The sequence below is a fragment of the Fukomys damarensis genome, unplaced genomic scaffold (genome assembly GCF_012274545.1).
Source record: "Fukomys damarensis isolate Sample0158 unplaced genomic scaffold, DMR_v1.0_HiC HiC_scaffold_18, whole genome shotgun sequence".
Classification (NCBI taxonomy): Eukaryota; Metazoa; Chordata; class Mammalia; order Rodentia; family Bathyergidae; genus Fukomys; species Fukomys damarensis.
This window is the reverse complement of record NW_022900930.1, coordinates 25,554,505-25,572,341: the sequence shown is the minus strand read 5'-3', so window position 1 is coordinate 25,572,341 and position 17,837 is coordinate 25,554,505. Positions and strand designations below refer to the sequence as shown.

The 17,837-nt window shown below is 35.4% G+C and overlaps 1 long non-coding RNA gene across 1 annotated transcript in view; it reads left to right on the top strand.

Annotated features, from left to right (window-relative positions):
• Positions 1 to 11,180, top strand: part of LOC117286783 — a 431,639-nt gene extending 420,459 nt beyond the window's left edge. Inside the window, exon 4 of the long non-coding RNA XR_004517907.1 lies at positions 11,144 to 11,180. This is a non-coding gene — a long non-coding RNA (uncharacterized LOC117286783). The remainder of the gene's footprint in view (positions 1 to 11,143) is intronic.
• The last annotated feature ends 6,657 nt before the right edge of the window (positions 11,181 to 17,837 follow it).

The window sequence follows — 17,837 nt, the reverse complement described above, 5'->3', positions numbered from 1 at the left end:
ACAATGTATTTAGAATCATAGCTTGACATATAAATATAATTAATTTTCTCATCATTCATGTAAAATGACTGTAATATTCATCTACATCATGTTATTTCTAATAAAAGCCTTTTCTGGATTTGACAGGAAAAAGATTGAATTTATGTATAAATTCACGCAGTAAGTGAGTTTACATGAGTTAAATTGACAGTCAGGCTTGGCAGAAGTCAGAATGTATGAATCAGGTATAAATGTATATGTGCAACAAGTAAAAAGTCTTGCATAATTTGTGATTCTATTATTCCTAAGTGCTGCAGTACAAGACTGAGAAGTAGTTTCTATGAACATATAGCTGTTCTAAGATGCATTTTCCTAATCGATATTTTCTGTTCCATACATCTGCAAGTGTAACCCCTAATCTACAGAGCATATGTATGATAAAAATAAGTTTCTAAATATTATGATAAAAACTAGAAACAACTTGATATTTCACTCACTATTACATTTTTTATAAGGTGTCTGGTTTGGAGGAGAAATTTTTAAAGGCATTCAGAATTTCTCCATATCTTTCTTAGTTCTAACCCAGTATGTGTTGAGTGTAACAAAAGGCATTTTCCAAAGCTGAAGCTTATGTTTTTCAAACATACAACTCTCAAATCAGTTTAATATGTTACTATGCAACCCGGTTTTAGAATTTCATCCATTTGCATTTTTAGATGTGTTTCTCTCCCGGCCCAGTTATTAGAGTTGGCGGCTGCATGGTATAGATAGTGAACCCACTCGACAGAGAGGTCTTCGTGGAAATCACCTGGGGCCCAGAGTTCTGCTGCTCTCACCTTATCATATCTGGAACAGAGATTTGCTCTGCTCGTCGTATTTTGGCACCTGTGAGTCACCGTCACGTTGTCATAATCGCACTTACAAAGTGGCCGATGGGAAAGGTGCCAGCCACTTGAGGCACTTGCAATGAAAAAAACTCTGATTTCAGCATTATTCATTGGGAATGTTATTTGTGAAAGCATTTACTTCGTTTTCTGAGATGCTGGCTGTAATTTTAATAGACAGTGCATAATCCTGCTTTATTAGAAGAAATGTTTCTGTGTACTGAACAGCAAAGGAAGCAGTAATTACTGAAAACCGTGGGTGGAATGGCCAGTTTAGGAAGCCAGAAGTGAGTCATTATCCATCATTTGCTTAGATTTTTGTCAATAGTAACTACAAATTAAATGGACAATGGGCAAGTCATGTGAATATAGGTGATTTATGTTAATTCCCTCAACTGTATTGGTCTCTTATGAGACCAAATAAATTTAGAAAAATAAGAGGCATGCAAGAAAGTTCTAAATGAAGATACGATATATCATAAGTGCAAGCCAATATGGTAATAAATTGATTGTAAAATATTACATTATTCTATTTTTAACTCTACTTGTAAAGGCTTTTCTGAAATTAAGTTTCAGTATCATCTCACATATTTTTTAAGTGTGACCCCATTTTTAAGCTTCCTGGAAACAGAGCATACACACACATGCACACACACACACACACTAAGCTTGATTTTTCATTTCACTCTGTGCCTAACTACATTTATATTTAGGTTTTTGCCACCTAAAACTTTGTTTTGAATTGATGAATCATTTCAAAACATTTTCAGTAGTAACTTCACAGACGGATTACTGCTGTCTCTGAAGGATTTGCTATGACAAGAAGGCAACACTAAGGCAAACACGAGAAAAGTTGCTCATTTGCAAAAAAGTGTGAAGATATTTCTTAATGCCAGCATTTATTAAAGGAAATACTTCATGGAATGCTAGCTCTCATGGTCTCTTTTGAAAACTAAACAAAGAGCACAATTCCAGTAATTCAGGAATTCCGAACATTCAGGTTTCACTAAAAGAATCATATGGGGATTAATATTTAAAATTATTTGTAAAATACTTCAATAATTTTTTATAAATATATATAAAAGTATTTTCCAAGTTTATCTGGCCCCAGACATTTTTCCCTTTAACAAATAGTAATACCCTAGGGAGAACAATTTGTTTGGGAAATTGAGTTTAAATAAAAAAAAAAAAACTTAATACGGCAACACAGGAAGACCCAGTGTCTTTCAAAGCTAAGAAATAAATTGTATCCTTTTTCCCAAAGGTACCAGATTGTTACTTTTCTGAAAAAGTGAATTCTATTAATAACCTATACTTTTACAATGCAGAAGTCCCAGCTGTTTTACTAGAAGGAATGTCAGTCTTTCTTAGTGGTTGGGTTCCCAAATTATCACGAAGGAGAGGTCTGAGTTTTCGGTTTTTCTGGAGTGGGTACCAGGCAAACATCAACGATGTATGTGGATATGTGAAATATTTTGTAGAAATACATCCATGTTTGAATAACATTATTTTTTGAAATATGTCACATTAATGTCCCTAATATAAAGCTTCTACACATGAGTATGAAATAGACCAAGAATCTTACAAAAAGAAAGCAAATTAAAAAATGGACAATATTCAGAAAAGAAAATGCAAGTAATCTGTAAGCATTTAAAAAGAAGTTTGCCTTCACCAGTAAACATAAATTACAATTTAGGGCAACAAAAAATAGCACATTTTTAACCCATCAATTTGCCAAAATTAATGAGCATTCCAATCAGCAGCTAGTGAAAATAGAGTGAAATTAGTACTATGAACTCATAAGTAGGGTTATGAATTCTGACAAGTTTTTAAAGTATAATATGTCATAATGTTAAGTGAAATAAATAAGACACATGCTTAAATATCACATGATTTCTCTTATATGGGAAATAACATATATATATATATATCAACATAAATATATGTATTTATATAGAGAGAGAACAAAATAGAAGATAAATAGAAGTAGAGAGAAGTTCAAATAATTCTCCAAATTATCTATTCTGTTGTTTCAAAAATAATTTCATTTATATAACTAGTTTAGCTGTCTAAATTTTTATGAAATTTTATTTTATTTTTCATAGAAGCAATGAGTGTTCTTTATATATTTTTACTTGTATCTACTTACATTCACATCAAGAAGTATGATCTCTACATACCCACTAAAACTGAAATGTCCCCTGTGTGCCGACATGGCAGGTGTATATTTATGAGCTCCTCTGTGGTTGACTGCTCGTGTTTGTGTGCTCCCTGCCTTTACCAGTCCCCTGCTGTCTGCGTGCTCTGTGATCTCTGGTCTCCCTGGGAATAACCACAATGGAATGGGAAATCTGGACTAGCCAGCAGATGACTTTAGGGATTTGAAGTTGTTGCCACTTCCCACAGATATGTGCTGTTTTAATTCAGATTACTGTGGTTTGGGGAGACACAGTTCGTGGTCCCTTTCTGACAAGCCTGAAGGTTTCATCATACCTGGCAGAAGAATGAGAGCTCTGGTATTCTGAAAATGCAATTTATCCACGTGACACACACACAACAGCTCCTCACTGACTGCTCACAGGATCAGACAGTTTCCAATATAAGCAACTTAAATATTTTGTGTCCTGGGAGGCATGGTGGGTCCATGGGAGGAGAGAGATCCGTATGCTGACCTAAACTTCTACTCTTATGATAATGTCTCTCTCCAGAATGCTTTGCCATTTTCCCCAAATTGGCCTTGTTCTGTGGCAGTGCAGACATCAAAAATACGTGTATAGCTTTATTGTTCACTAGTAGGGAGCAAGCAGGTGGGAGCTGGGGGTCAGTGTTCTCCAGATCCCTGGATTTGCTTTCCATCTTGTACAAATTCCAGGAAAGAGATTAGCACCAGCCTGCCCTGCTGCTTGAGACTCAACCTTAACTAACGGCAATCTTATTGATGCAGAGCTTTTAAGCTATCAACTCTTACCTGTTGCCAAACTTTTTGTCCAAGCAAAAAGTTCTTCAGAAATAATTGATGATTATAGAAATTCTCAGATTGAGCCTATCTCATGACTTCTTTCCACAAGTTCTCTTTGGAGACATGCCTGGAAGTGATTACTTTTCTATGATTGTTTACTTAATCAAACTCTCATATGAATCACACATGATGTTAATTCTCTCCCACTGGCAACTGTTTCTTCTCCAAGATTCCAACGTCCCACACTCATCACGTTTAATTTCTGCCTAAATATCTTCTTTGTTGGCTCTTCTTCATCTGTTCAGCTTCCAATTCTGGAGTCCCGTGGCTTGAGCCCTCTACTCTTTTTTTTGTTTGTTTGGGTTTTTTTTTGTTTGTTTTTGCCTTCCATAGGTGGCATCACCCATAACCCTGGTGCCAAATTCCATCTTTACTTTTTCATCTAAATGTATATCTGTACCCTAGTGATTCTCAACCTGGAGCAATTTTGTCCCCTCCCCTGTCTCCACTTATCAATTATTGATTACAACTGAGTGGGGGAGACGTTATCATGCAGTAAAAAATATGTAAGGAATGTTGTGAAATGTTCTACAGCGTGCACATGCATAAGCCAGCACACATAATGAAGAAATATCTGAGTGTAACAGTTCAACAGCGCCAAGTTTAAGACACAGTCATCGTAAGCTAAACGTGTTATTCTATTCTATACTCATCTATGTAATATTGTTCTTTCAGTGTCTCTGTGTACCACACACATGCTATGTTTAAATATTAATCTTTATTTTTCTCCCCAGTAATGGATTTTCCTCTCTTAGTACTATATTGGCAAAATGGCCATATAATGTATCTTTCTTCCCTGAAATGTAGGAGTCATACCTAATTCCTATCTTTTTACACTCACATATCCAATTGTCTTAGTTACTTTTCTCATTGCTGAGACAAAATACCTGACACCCAAAGTTAAAGGAGGACAAGTTTATTCAGTTCACAGTTATAGAGGTTTCAGTCCATAGTTGGCTGGCTCCAAGGCAGGGTGGCACTTAAGAAGGGTTCCATGGAGAAACAGTTCATAGTGTGGCAGGGCAAGCAGCAAGCAGAAGAAGCAGAAGTACCTTCTTTCTGTCCCTCTATATTGTGTCCAGGCTTCTTGCTTTTTGGAAGGTGTCACGCACACCCATGGTGGGGCATCCTTAATCCCCGCATCACACACCCAAGCCCACCATCTCTGACACTGCCATCTCTGATTACATGAGGCTTTCAGGATCATCTAGACCCAACCTAACACCAATAACCAGCAGAGTTTGTGAGCTGTACCTTCAAAATGTATTCATCCATATCTCTCCACCTGCTTTGAAGTCATCGTTCCTATTTGCCCATCACCTACCTGATCTACTGCATTAGTTGCTCACCTGTTTTTCTAAACTGTATCCTTAAAACCCATTAATCCTTCACACAGCCCCTGAAGAATTATTTTAAAAATATAAATTGGAATACATAACTTATACCCAGTGTCATACTCTTGCACTTAGAAAACACCACCAAAGTCGTAGTGGCTTCTTATTCCTGTCTCCCAGATCTTTTTCAGACATCTTCTCACAGGTATCTCTTCTCTCCTTTCATGTTTCCAAAATGTTTTCATCCATTTTAACTCTCACTCTTGTGCAAGCTTCCCAGAACATTCTGCTACCAGATCTTCCCAAACTGACTGCTTCTTGTCATGTACTTTCTTCTTAGATCAACTATCATATTGCATGGGAATCTTTTCATAACCATGCAAAATAAAATGCTTCTGTCACCCACAGCACTATTGTGTCATCATGTTTTATATTATTCACATTACTTAGGATGAATTTGCCCATTTTGTTCTCATTCTCAAGGTGGTAGACTGCAGAGCCTATGATAACATCTTTCAGTAAATATTGGTTAAATTAATATTGGTTTTCAGCAATACAATATTTCTGAATGAGGCATTCACCATTAGAAAGACTGATTACTGTAGCCTAGTCCAGAGGCAATAATTCAAAAGGTGAAAGAAATGTTTGTGGAACAGCAATGTGTAGCCACATGAGGTAATGGAAGTCCTATCCAGAAGTTTGCTTTTAACAAAAATGGCATGACCTCCTCCATCTCTTTCCTTATATTATAACCCTCTCTTGGAAATCATCTTATAATACCCAATGTTGCATTTACCCTATTTACTTCTCAAGTACTTTCCAGCTTCACAAGTTGCATAAGGGGGAAGATTCTTGTTCGTTTTCATTGTTTGTAGGATAGTACTGGCCTAACAAAGGTGTATAACCAGCATTCTTCAGGTTTTCTGCAATGTGTCATCTATTGGCTATTTATATTTTTCTTACCATCTGATTTTCTGCTGTGTTCTGCATAGCACAAAAAAATGGATTTACTCTAATCATTATAAAAGCTGATAAATAGTGAAGGTTGGAGAATACTCTGAGAGTTTTGTGTATACCATCTAATATAATCGTCACACTAGTTTTGTAAGTATGAGAATTGTTTTTCTCCTTTTATATTTAAAAAAAATAAAGCAAAGAGAGGATGGATGTGCTTGAGACCTAGGCATTGTGGCCCTTAAATCAGTACTCTTAACCTCTAACTATGTGCTTTTCCTAAATACTGTGCAATTGATTTTTTAAAGGGCATTGTACACTCAAAACTAACAAAAGTCTTCGTATGTAAATGTAGCTTCTTAAAACTGTACAAGCTGACTTACTGCCATGTACTCTACACAATTAAATGTGGTGTCTCAATTTGTTGCTAACTTCAGTGATAAATATTGCTGTTTTGTGGTATTCACAACACTTTTTATCTGCAATGAAATGCAAGACTTTAGATTAATACAATAATACATCTCTGTACAATAGAACAGGAGAAGGTGAAAAGCAGGAAAATTACCTGAAAAGTGTGTTTCGGTACTGTATTGACCCATTTTTATAATGGAACAAAATTATATCACATGCTTTTATTTGAGGTAATTCTTTAGGCTTGGCAATGCCTAACAATCCATATAAACCAGTACACCAAAATTTAAGAATGAAAAGATAACATTTAAGAATGAAAATATTTAATTGTCCTTTCTACCAAAAGAAATACATTTGTTACTCATAACTACAAAGCAGCATGCTAAGTTTCACCAAAGTCTTAAGATTCAAGGTTGTCAGCAGCAATTAATTTGAATAACATCCCTGAACTGCACAAATAAAAATCTTCATTAAAAGAACATTAGAAGCCAGGCTGAAGCAGAGAGAAATTTGAGAGTTGCCTCAGTAGGTAACAAATTCAACTTTTAAGAGCCATCCGGTCTCTTGTTGTGCTTCACATACACTGCCCTCTGTCAACATAACCATGGTTTTAGGCGCCTGAGTTAAGCTCAACAAAACTGAAATAGTAGGGCAGAGCCATACAACTGTTTACATTTTTTTGACAAAATATTTGCCTAAGACAATTACGTTTGAGTGATTTTGCACCAATGTCGATTAGCAGATTTGTTTTAGAGCTTTCTGGATTATTTAGTATATTTTAACGTTATAATGTCTATTTCAGATAACAAATGCATAGATGTTAGTATTGCTTTCCAGAGGAAAAACTGTAATCTGAAGGTATGAATTTACTGAACCATAGATCCAGTTCTATAAAAAGTAGGATTTAGAGTTGAGGAAATAGAATGAAAATCCTTTGTCTCACACAGAGTAGCTATTAGACCTTGAGAGAGCAAACATCAGATATGTTTTATATTTCCTCAATTATAAAATGAGAACAAGGTATAAAGTGAGAGTAACGTATATTAAAATGTTGAGCCAACCATTGCATTTTTTTCTACTAAACTTCCAAAATCGAACATTTTAAAAACCTGAAAACAAACTCATCCTCCTCTCCATCCTTCTTTTCATCCTTCTCTTTTCACACGATAATAATATAAATATAATTCAGCAGATTATTCTTTGCACAAGCAAGTGAAAGCTCAGAAAGATGTTCTTCAAGTCTCTTTCCTCAGATGGTTAAACTTATCTATCGCTTACACCCTCAAAGAGACTGGGAATCATTCCCTTTCCACTTTTCTTGCCTCTGTGCCAGGTAAGCCTGTCACCAGTATTTCACTTATGAATTGCTGCAGAAGATCTGTTTCATCCATAGTCTCCAACTGTCATATTGCTAACTGGTTTATCAGAATAAAAAATATGACATCAGTGTTTCTTTTAAAAATCCTCTACATTCTTTTCAATTTAAAAAAAAAGTTAAAACATCTTAACATAATATACTGATCTGGTCCCTGCAGTATTATTTCCTCTTCTGCCAAAGGCGTCCAGTAATTTGACCAAAGACATCTACTTGAAGATCTTGTAAGCTGTCTGATCACCCATGTTTCATAGCACTGCATATGCATTTGCTACCGACTGAATAAAATGGACTCATTCTTGAAAAAAAATCGCACTTTTACTTCAATCTCCAACTCAGAAATGCATGTACAAAACACGCACAAATGGAGAACTTACCCTAAGCATTAACTATGTAAACAGGAAAGTGGCCAATTGATGGACTCCCACACCACATATTCTGCTCTTCCTTCTTTGCTTATCCATCTCTGTGAAGTGTCAATTTGAAGGCTGACCTTCTGAAAGGCATAGTCCACTGCTAGTTTTTGCACTAAAGTAGTGTTCACATTTATTGTTAAAATATCCTCAGAGGACTTTTTATTGATTGAATTGCCTAGGAGGTAGAAAGCTCTTAGAAGTGCTGAATGCCCCCTTTGGTGCTGCTGCTCTTATAGCCATCATCCGTGGCTTCTCCACTGTCTTGTATCTGCACTTTCATAGGTGGAGTGGTAAATATTAGCTGCCACCATTCTTAGTTGGAAATGTTTATACACATAAATATGTTTATGGTGAAAGAAAAGCTGTAATGTAGCCCTGTCTGGTCCAGAGAGGAGCCCAAATTCCACTTGATTGATAGCTTTGTTTCATTCTGTGGTCCACATGTAAATAACCTTATAATTTTGTTGTATAGAGTCTTGATTTTACTTGTAGATAGCTTACTTGGAGAAATTTTGTTTTAGTACAGTTAGTTACAAAGACTACAGATTTCACACACTTTAATTTTGTTTGAGTAACATGTTATGTGAGTAACCATCAGCTTTGAAGACCCATCGGCTATTTTCATGCTGCTCCCTTAAAGTTGGTCAGCTTTAAGCTTTAAGCTTCCAAAGGATGTTTAGCCAAGTGCTCTGGTTTTCTCGCACCAGCCCTGCATTACATCTGTTGCCCCAGCATCCTAACTGCTTACTTCCTTCTGCATGTCTCAAAAGGCATCCAGTCTGGACATTAAATCTTATATTCACTCCATCTATAGTGGAACCAAGCAGAGATCAAAATTACTCTCAACAGTGCATGGAAAGAGAAAGTTGAGCCAAAGAAAATTTTCTAGATTACAGGAGGGACACAGTCTGAGGTTCAAAGGGACAAATGTTTAAGATCTAAAGGTTGGGGCAAGAGTTACATAAAGGAAGGAGTTTTTTCTCCACTCTTATTTGCTGAAGTCCCAAGCCCAAGCCCAAGACAGGAAATAGGAAGAGTAATCTTAGGAATAAAAGAAAAGTCAACATCTACACACTGTGATAAGTGCAGAGAGTTTTATACGAAATTAGACTAGAAAATTCAGCAGAGTTCTGAGCAACAAATCTTGCAGGCCATGTCAAAGTTTCTCAAATTCATTTGATAATCAATTTAAAGAAAACTTGTATAGGAATTACACCTGTTTCTTATTTTTAAAAAGAGTATTCTGACATTTATCTGGATTATGGATTAGTGACAGGGTTAGTGTATGGCTTAACGTAGGGTTAGGTCTAAGAACAAGTAGGGAATCATGGAAATCTCTTATCAAAATGAAATAATAACCATTGCTAGAGATTGTGGAAATTTAGCCATTGCAGCAGTAGTAGGGAAAGTAAAATGTTGTTTATCTGGTTTTTCAGATTACTTCTAGTCTTATCAAGCAAATAGATGTCTAGAAATCATCCTCTCCGGAAGCTGAGCATTTACATTAATTCTCTCATTTCTTCGTACTCAGTTCATCCCTTGGTGTTTGAGAGGGCACTGGTACGGAGGTGGTGTGTCCTAGATGAACAGAAGGGCACTGGGAATGAGAGGTTTCGCGTTCAGCAGAGCCCATTCAGAGGAACCAGAAGAGCCACTGACAGCATTCCACCCATCTCTGAGCACTCCGCCAGCTTCTAAATCTGATTAGACAGTCCCTCTAGAAGTAGAGTGTGAAGAACTTTTGCTGTCCTGACAATTTAACACTCAAGTGAGCTCAGATGAGTTTACAGCAGGACCTACCTCTGTTTACAAATTAGTATCTGAGTGGTATCAATTTTGCAAATATTTGGATCTTAATTGTTCTGAAGATGCAATATAACTGATCCATGAAAACCTTTATAACTTGAGGAAGTAGAATGTCGGCATTCGTGATATACATTTACAGTTGAAAAAGTGCATGTGCATAGATTTGCATATGCAAACAAGCAGAGTTCTGTAGGAAATTATACTTCTTATTTTTGATTTTTGACTCCTGTGAAAACCAGTTGAAGTCTTTCCTATGGGAAAGAAAGTGCCATCCAAAAGTTATATCTGCTGTTCCTTCCCATCCATCATGCCACTCTTTTGCCTCTCATTAGGGTTAAATACTGTATTGATTTCAGCCAGTTTGTTTTAGTACAATCTTTGGTGTATACGTATTCCATAGAACCATGACTTTACCAGTTTTCAACTCAGTAATATTTGTGAGGTATTGTAAACAACAGTTCTCTCAGACTTTAATTCAGTTCAGTGAAAAAAATATGTACAGAATTTACAGCACAGCTAATGAAATATTTGTAATAAGTGCATTTGATATACCTGATGTTAGTAAATTGTTATGCTATTTTAATTTTAATTAATGAAAATATTGACAACATCTAACTCTTAAAGTTTCTGATGCAGATATTAATTCACATGCTTCTTGTTAGACCCAGTGAGAGGAATACACTAGAATTTATACCCATGACCTGGATAATATGCTGTGTAATTTCTGTTTTTGCTCTCAGACATGAAATTCATTAGTTTTTGAGGTTTCAGCGCACATGCATTGAACAGAAAAGCATTTAATTACTATAACCAAGCAGGTAATTTTCATTTTGTGGAAAAAAGAAAGTAAATGAGATCAGGAAAAGTTTCTTTAAAGTTGCCCTGCAATTGTGCAGAGTATAATAAATCACCATTCTTTATATTGTTTACTGAATACCAATAAATGATCTGTTTTATTTTAACAGGCAATTTGCTGCCAAAAGTGTTCTTCCCTTTTAAAAGGTAAGTGCCTTTCAAGAAATATTATATATAATTATCATAGTTTCTGATTTCTAGCCTTGAAGAGCCTATTAATTTTTAAGGCCCCTGGCTGACAGCTGTATAGTTCAAAGGCAAGGGTGTGTAGTATTAATTATTTTAAGCTCCAATTATTGTTTGCGAAGTTCACACTGTGTATAAAAGACAGGCTGGCACATTTTTCTATTTTAGTAAAAATAAGTAATTAACTTGGTGGTTTTCAAGAGAAATGCCTTAAAGAGTTTAAACAGTAGTGGCAATAATTCTTCTCTAAATGTCTTGTAGAATTCAGCAGTGAAGCCATCAGGACCTGGGCTTTTCTTCGTTGGTAAGTTTTTAATTATATTTTCAATTTCGGTGTTTGATATTGGGTTGTTTACAATTTCATTCAACTCTGGTAATTCGTAGGCATACAGAAATCTGTCCATTTCTCCTGTATTTTCCATCTTATTGGCAGATAGGTTCTCTAAGTAGATATTGATAACCCTCTGGATTTCTGCTGGCTCTGTTGTAATTTCACCCTTTTCATTCCTAACTGCATGGATTTGCTCCTTTTCTTTCTCTTTTTCTCTTTCTTTCTTTCTTTCTTTCTTTCTTTCTTTCTTTCTTTCTTTCTTTCTTCCTTCCTTTGGTTCATTCTTTCTCTTTATTGGTACATTTTAGGTATACAATACAGTTAACATTCATCATTCGGAATTTGTACCTTTACATGATATATCTTGGTTCTTATTTTTTTCCCATTCCCCTTACCTCCCTTCACCCCTTCCACCCTTCCCTATTTATAGTTTGTTTCCAGTTTTCATCTCTCTCTCTCTCTCTCTCTCTCTCTCTCTCTGCACCGGGGATTGAACTCAGTACCTTGTGCTTGAAAGGAAGTGGAACCCCTGAGCTAAATCCCCAGTTCATTTTCTCTCTCTTTTTTTTCTGTTTCCTTTGTACCTTTCCCCTACTCCTCCCACTTCCCCTACACCTTTAGACCTTTGTTCCTCATTACACAGACACTTTGATTCTTATTTACACTTTTTAGTTTATCACACCAGAGATACTATTCAGTATTTACACATGTGTGTCCTATTAACTTCACTACTTTCATGTTTTGATAAGGCTGGCTTAGATTTTGTCAATTTTATTTATTCTTTTGAGGAACCAACTCCTCCTTTCATTGATTTTTTTTTTTGTATTATTCTCTTAGTTTCCACTGCATTGATTCTGCTCTGATCTTTATAATTTTCTTCCTTTAATGAGCTTTGGGTTTGTCTTGCTCTTCTTCTAGAAGATTAAGGTTCAGCATCAGGATGTTTATTTGAGCTTGCTCAGTTTTCTTAATATGATTTTTCATTGCTATTAATTTCCTTCTTAAGACAGCTTTTATTGTGCCCCATAAATTCAGAAGAATGAGAAACTAGAGACATTTATAGCTAAATGGATGCACATTGAGGCCATACTTTTAAGTAAAATAAATAGGACACACATATGTAAATACCAAAGTTTCTCTGGTGTGAGAAACTGAAAGTGTAAATAAGGATCAAAATATATAATAGATAATGTAAAATTGGAAGAAAAGGTTCAAAGGGGAAGGGGAAGTAAGAGGGGTAGGGGAAAGGAATAAATATGATAAAAAGAAAAAAATAGAAACAAAGCCTTTGTAAATAAGGAGAGGTGGAGCGGTTGAAGGGAGGGCAGGGGTGTTGGGAAAACAATAAGCACCAAGATATATCATGAAAAGGCACAAATTCCCAATGATAAATGCCATTATATAAAATGCAACAATAAACAATGAATAATAAAAGAAATACCTGTGGAAGTAATACACATACTAAATTTCAGTTTAATCACACTTGTTTTAGTTCAGAACGTATTTGAATAATTTTTACAGAAATTGCCAGAATCTTGGGTTATAGACACAGTTATTTCTTTTTATTTTGATGATTTTTCTTGGTTATTTGACTGGAATTAGATAATAATTTGGTCAATTTGAAAGTTAAAATGGCAATAGCTTTAGGTCATTATTTAGTAGGAAGACTATATATTTCCACTTGAATAAACCTATAGCTTCAAAATTTATTATCAGAATAGTTTCAAACTTGAGCTAAATTTAAAGTTGGTTCAGTCTACTGTTTATAATTGTAAATTAAATGCTTAGAGACTTTTTTAAATATTTTATTATATGGCAAGAAATGACCAAATCATAGGTTTATTTTTCAGCTTTCCTTTCTGTAAGCTGTAAAAATATGAGGGAATGTTGCTTCTGCAAAAAATTATTGCACATATCTTCAAAAGACACACTGTAATGGCTTCTATGGCAGACACTAATTTATGTTACTGCTCTTGGTTTGAAGTCTCACTTGTTATTTGTTGATAGAGTACCAGCACTTTCTACTTCTATGCCTATAGGTCTTGCAGCAAGAGTGACACGTTATATTTAAGGCCTCTGATTCCTGCTTCTGGTCGTAATAATATAATGTATCTACACATAATTACTTTATTAAGATCAGTAATTTCATAAATTCACCTTTTTCCCCAACTAATCATTGTTGATTTATATGGTTATATTTCCATGAACAGGTAATTTCGGTGCATCACTAATTTTCATGTCATGTCACATAGTAGGCAAAGAAGACCATTGTACATTGCAATTTCAAAACATCAGTCTTTGTTACTTTTAAAAGCCACACAGCCTTATGGAGAAGCCCATGAAACTATTAAAAAATGACCAAGAATTACTTTTTAAAACATTGTTTTCAAATTTTTCTGTCATAGTATTTGGTAACCATGGTAGAATTACAGAAACTTTTATAAACCAGTGTTCAGGCCACACTGCATACGAACAATATAGAAAAGTGAACATTTTTACTACCTCTCAACTTCTTTTCCTCTAAGGACAAAACTTATATAATAAATTTGTGGTCAATTAGAATTAACCTATAGAATGTACTAAGCTCTAGGTCATATTTTTTTTTTTCACTTCACACAAATTAAACAACTTCTCTGAAGCATTTTCAGGAGTAGTTAAACTTAAGATAGCAATAACTAAAAAGACTGTTTTAAAGGTATCTACAGTGACTTGGGGGGTCTTATTTTCTTCTATGAATAAATCTCTTGTTATGTTCACACATCCTCAGATAAATTTATTGTTTTATTTTTTGATGAAACTCTGGAGTTTTATGGTGAGTCTTTTCTCTTCCTCCCCTCGCCTGAGGTCCCCTTCTGTTCCTCTCTTGTTCCTCTCCTCTCTTTCTCTTCCCTTTCCTAACTTTTCTTTCCTTCATGTAAACACTACTTTGCATGCACCGATCTTAGATACTGACATTTTTAAAGGAAAGACACAATATGTATTAAACTCTAGATAAAGATGCTCTAATCTGCCCCTAGCATCATGCTCACCCCCAGCAAATTGCTTCCAAGCGTTTGTGAACACACCCTCCTTTAGTAACTCTACATCTCAAGTAATTGTTTCCTTGTCTTTCTTCCTCTGCCCTCCTTCGTCTTAGCCCTCTTCACAGGGACTGGCGCTTGGAATCACCTCGGAAACTTGTTTCAGTCCTTGCTCTTCAAACTTGGATGAGAAATCAATAGTTAAATAGCCAAACTGGCCCAATAGCCTTGCTAGCTAATATTCACATTTTAATGAGGGGCGCGCTCCTTTCTCAGTCCCTTCAGAACTTGTACTTAGAAGGACTTCACAGTCGCGTTCTTTCTCCGCTTCACCTCCCTCTCATTAACATCTCTTCTTTCAGATTAAAAACTTCACACATAAACTGCTGTCCAGATCTCTGAAAATGTGTGCTCAAAACGTTTTGTGTTTGAGTATTCTCTATGCTATTTTCCAAACCTCTTATAACTTTTAGATTCCTTCACAATGTTAAGGATACTTTTGTTGTCTTTTACTTGTCACAAATTGTCTTATACCATAGTCATCTATTTGTGCTAAAGTTGAAAGAATGGTTACTTCTATATTTTTGATTGGAAAATATCATCCAAGTCAGAAGCATGGAACACTCCTTTGTAGACTCAATGTATATACTCAATTAATTATGCCACCGGTGTTCCATGTGAAATATACTTATGTAACTAACTTATGTTACATTATTTGTGTTAGTTTTCCTCTAAAGATTTCTTCATATGTACAGTATAGAGAAATGTGAAAGAGGAAACCTAACAAAATGCTGCGTACGTGGTAGTTTGCTTCAGCATACCTGCAGCTAGATGTTCACTAGGCTAATTTCCATGATAAACTGAGAACTGACAAGGAGCTTGTTTTTTTTGTTTGTTTGTTTGTTTGTTTGTTTTTAGCAAAAAGTCAAAAATGAAAATAGTTTACAAATGATGAGACATTTATTTTATATAATAATTCTCTGATTGAGTATTGCTGTGTAGTTAGGAAGTGGATAAAGTTCATGGAAAAATAATAGGATGTGCTACATTTTGCTGGGCACTAATAACTACATCTGGTGAAGGAGGAAAAAAAGACATTGAATTCTCTCAAGAACATTTTAATTGACTTTCAGATGTTATTCTAAATGCATTAATAATAAAGACTTTAAAATTATTGATCCTTGTGTATTTCATCTTGAGGTTTCAGATTTATTTATTTGTCACCAAAAATAACTACTGGAGAGCAAGGCATGGTGGTGCACACCTGTAATCCCAGCCAGCACTCAGGAGGCTGAGGCAGAAGAATCACTGCCAGTTGGAGGCCAGCCTGGGCTACATAGTGAGTTCAAGGCCAGATTGAACTACAAAGCAAGACCCTGTCTCAAAAACAACAAAGTTACTATTGGATTCTAATGTTTCCAGAAAACACATTTCTTTACTATGTTCTATCTTCTGCATTAGTATAAAGGCCTAGTAGTTTACCTTACTTAGCCTTCTTGAACTCAAACCTATCAATACATATCATAAAGCAATGTAGCTCTCCAAAAGATAAATGGCTCTTATTTTTTGTGTGCTTCTGCATTATTTTTTAACAGTGATCCTGAGTTAATTTGAAAACTTCACATGGTGTTAGAGTGACTACAAGTCTATGCAATGAGTTGAGCTGGCTTGATGGTTGGAAGTTAAATTTGAATCTCCATTAATGAAGATCACAACAGTGTGAGAAGCACTGAAATCTAAAGTTAACATTTTAAGATAGATTTCATTTTTTCAATATGCAAATTTTCCTAGAAGACCTAACAAATCTGAAATCTAGAAAAATCCTTTCACTGTGTACAACTAAAATGTCCTCTCCTGCACACATGCTTTAAAAATCCACGTCACGGGGCTGCTGATGTAGGTCAGTGGCCCCACTCCTGCCTGGCAAGCACAAGGTCCTGAGTTTGAGTCCCAGCACCAAAAAACAAAACAAAGCAATACAAAAAAACAGAAAACCTACACCATATATTGTCGGTTTCCTTGCCATATACAAAGATTCTTCTCCTTTTTACTTTTTGCTCATTTCTGATCATTTTCAGTGACTATGAAGAAATGACAATATTGTACCTAGTTCTCTTGGCTGTGGTGCTGCTTTTTCATATCTGAATCAAGTTCATATTTCTTTATACCTTCCAACTTCTGACATATTTTTGCTGGCAATTGGGTCATTAGCATACTATGAGTCCTAAGTTTCTATTACAGCTTTACATGAATATTTAAAACACAGAAAATCAGATGAAAAGTTGGAAGTGTTGCTTAATGACTTTCACTTTAAATGTAGACTAAAGATCAACATTATTTTCTTTTCACATATATTGTCGCATTCACTTTTACAAATTAACCTTAATGGAAATGAAGGTATGTCTCAGGCAACTTTAGTGATTCGGGGTTATACAAATACTATTTTCTCCTCTGAGTTCGCAAGAATTAATTTATTCATATAAACAAATGCAACCACTATAACTTTATGATAAAAATTGGTAGAGATATAAATACTATGTACAAAGAAAAGCTTCTATTTCCACAATGAAGTGTTTATTGTAGTAAATGAGCAAAATAGTAAATTTAAAGAGGTTCTCTCCCTAGTCCAAACACAACTTCCTCTGAGACCTCTGTGTGTTGTTAGACTTCATCATACATTTATTTTGGCTGAAATAGAATCTATGTGTGCAAGTACATTCACATTTCCTTTCTTGTTTCTCCTTGTCTGTCCTGTTCTGTCCTGCACCCCAGTAGACACCCAGGTGTCCCTTGCCCTCTGTCTTCTCTCAGTTCAGTGAGTGAAAAGGTCTGGCAGATTAGCAGGAGAGAGCAGAGTGAGACCAGACATTTATTTCTCTCCCTCTCTCCTACCAAGGTCACCTCAAACGGTCTGTCCCTGGACTACAACTCTTATGCCTCTCAAGACACAGGTCCCTGAATACTTCTTTTCTGAGCTCCTGAAGCTGCTCCTTCTCTTGTTTTTGCCATTCTAGGAGTAGGGAGAATTCTTCTTTGAAAACGTTTGGGTTTTCTCAACATTCCACCCACACCTTTAGTAGCAACTCCTTTCTTGATCTGAGAATAATCCTACTTCAAGGAAGGTGCCGTGTGTTTCGTGTTTGGGTACTAATCCAATTTGTACTATATAGAAGTTTGAACATTCCTTACCTGTAATATATTTAGAAATTTAGAAATATATTTCTATTTGGATATTTGGGGATTTGGAAATTCATATATATATATATA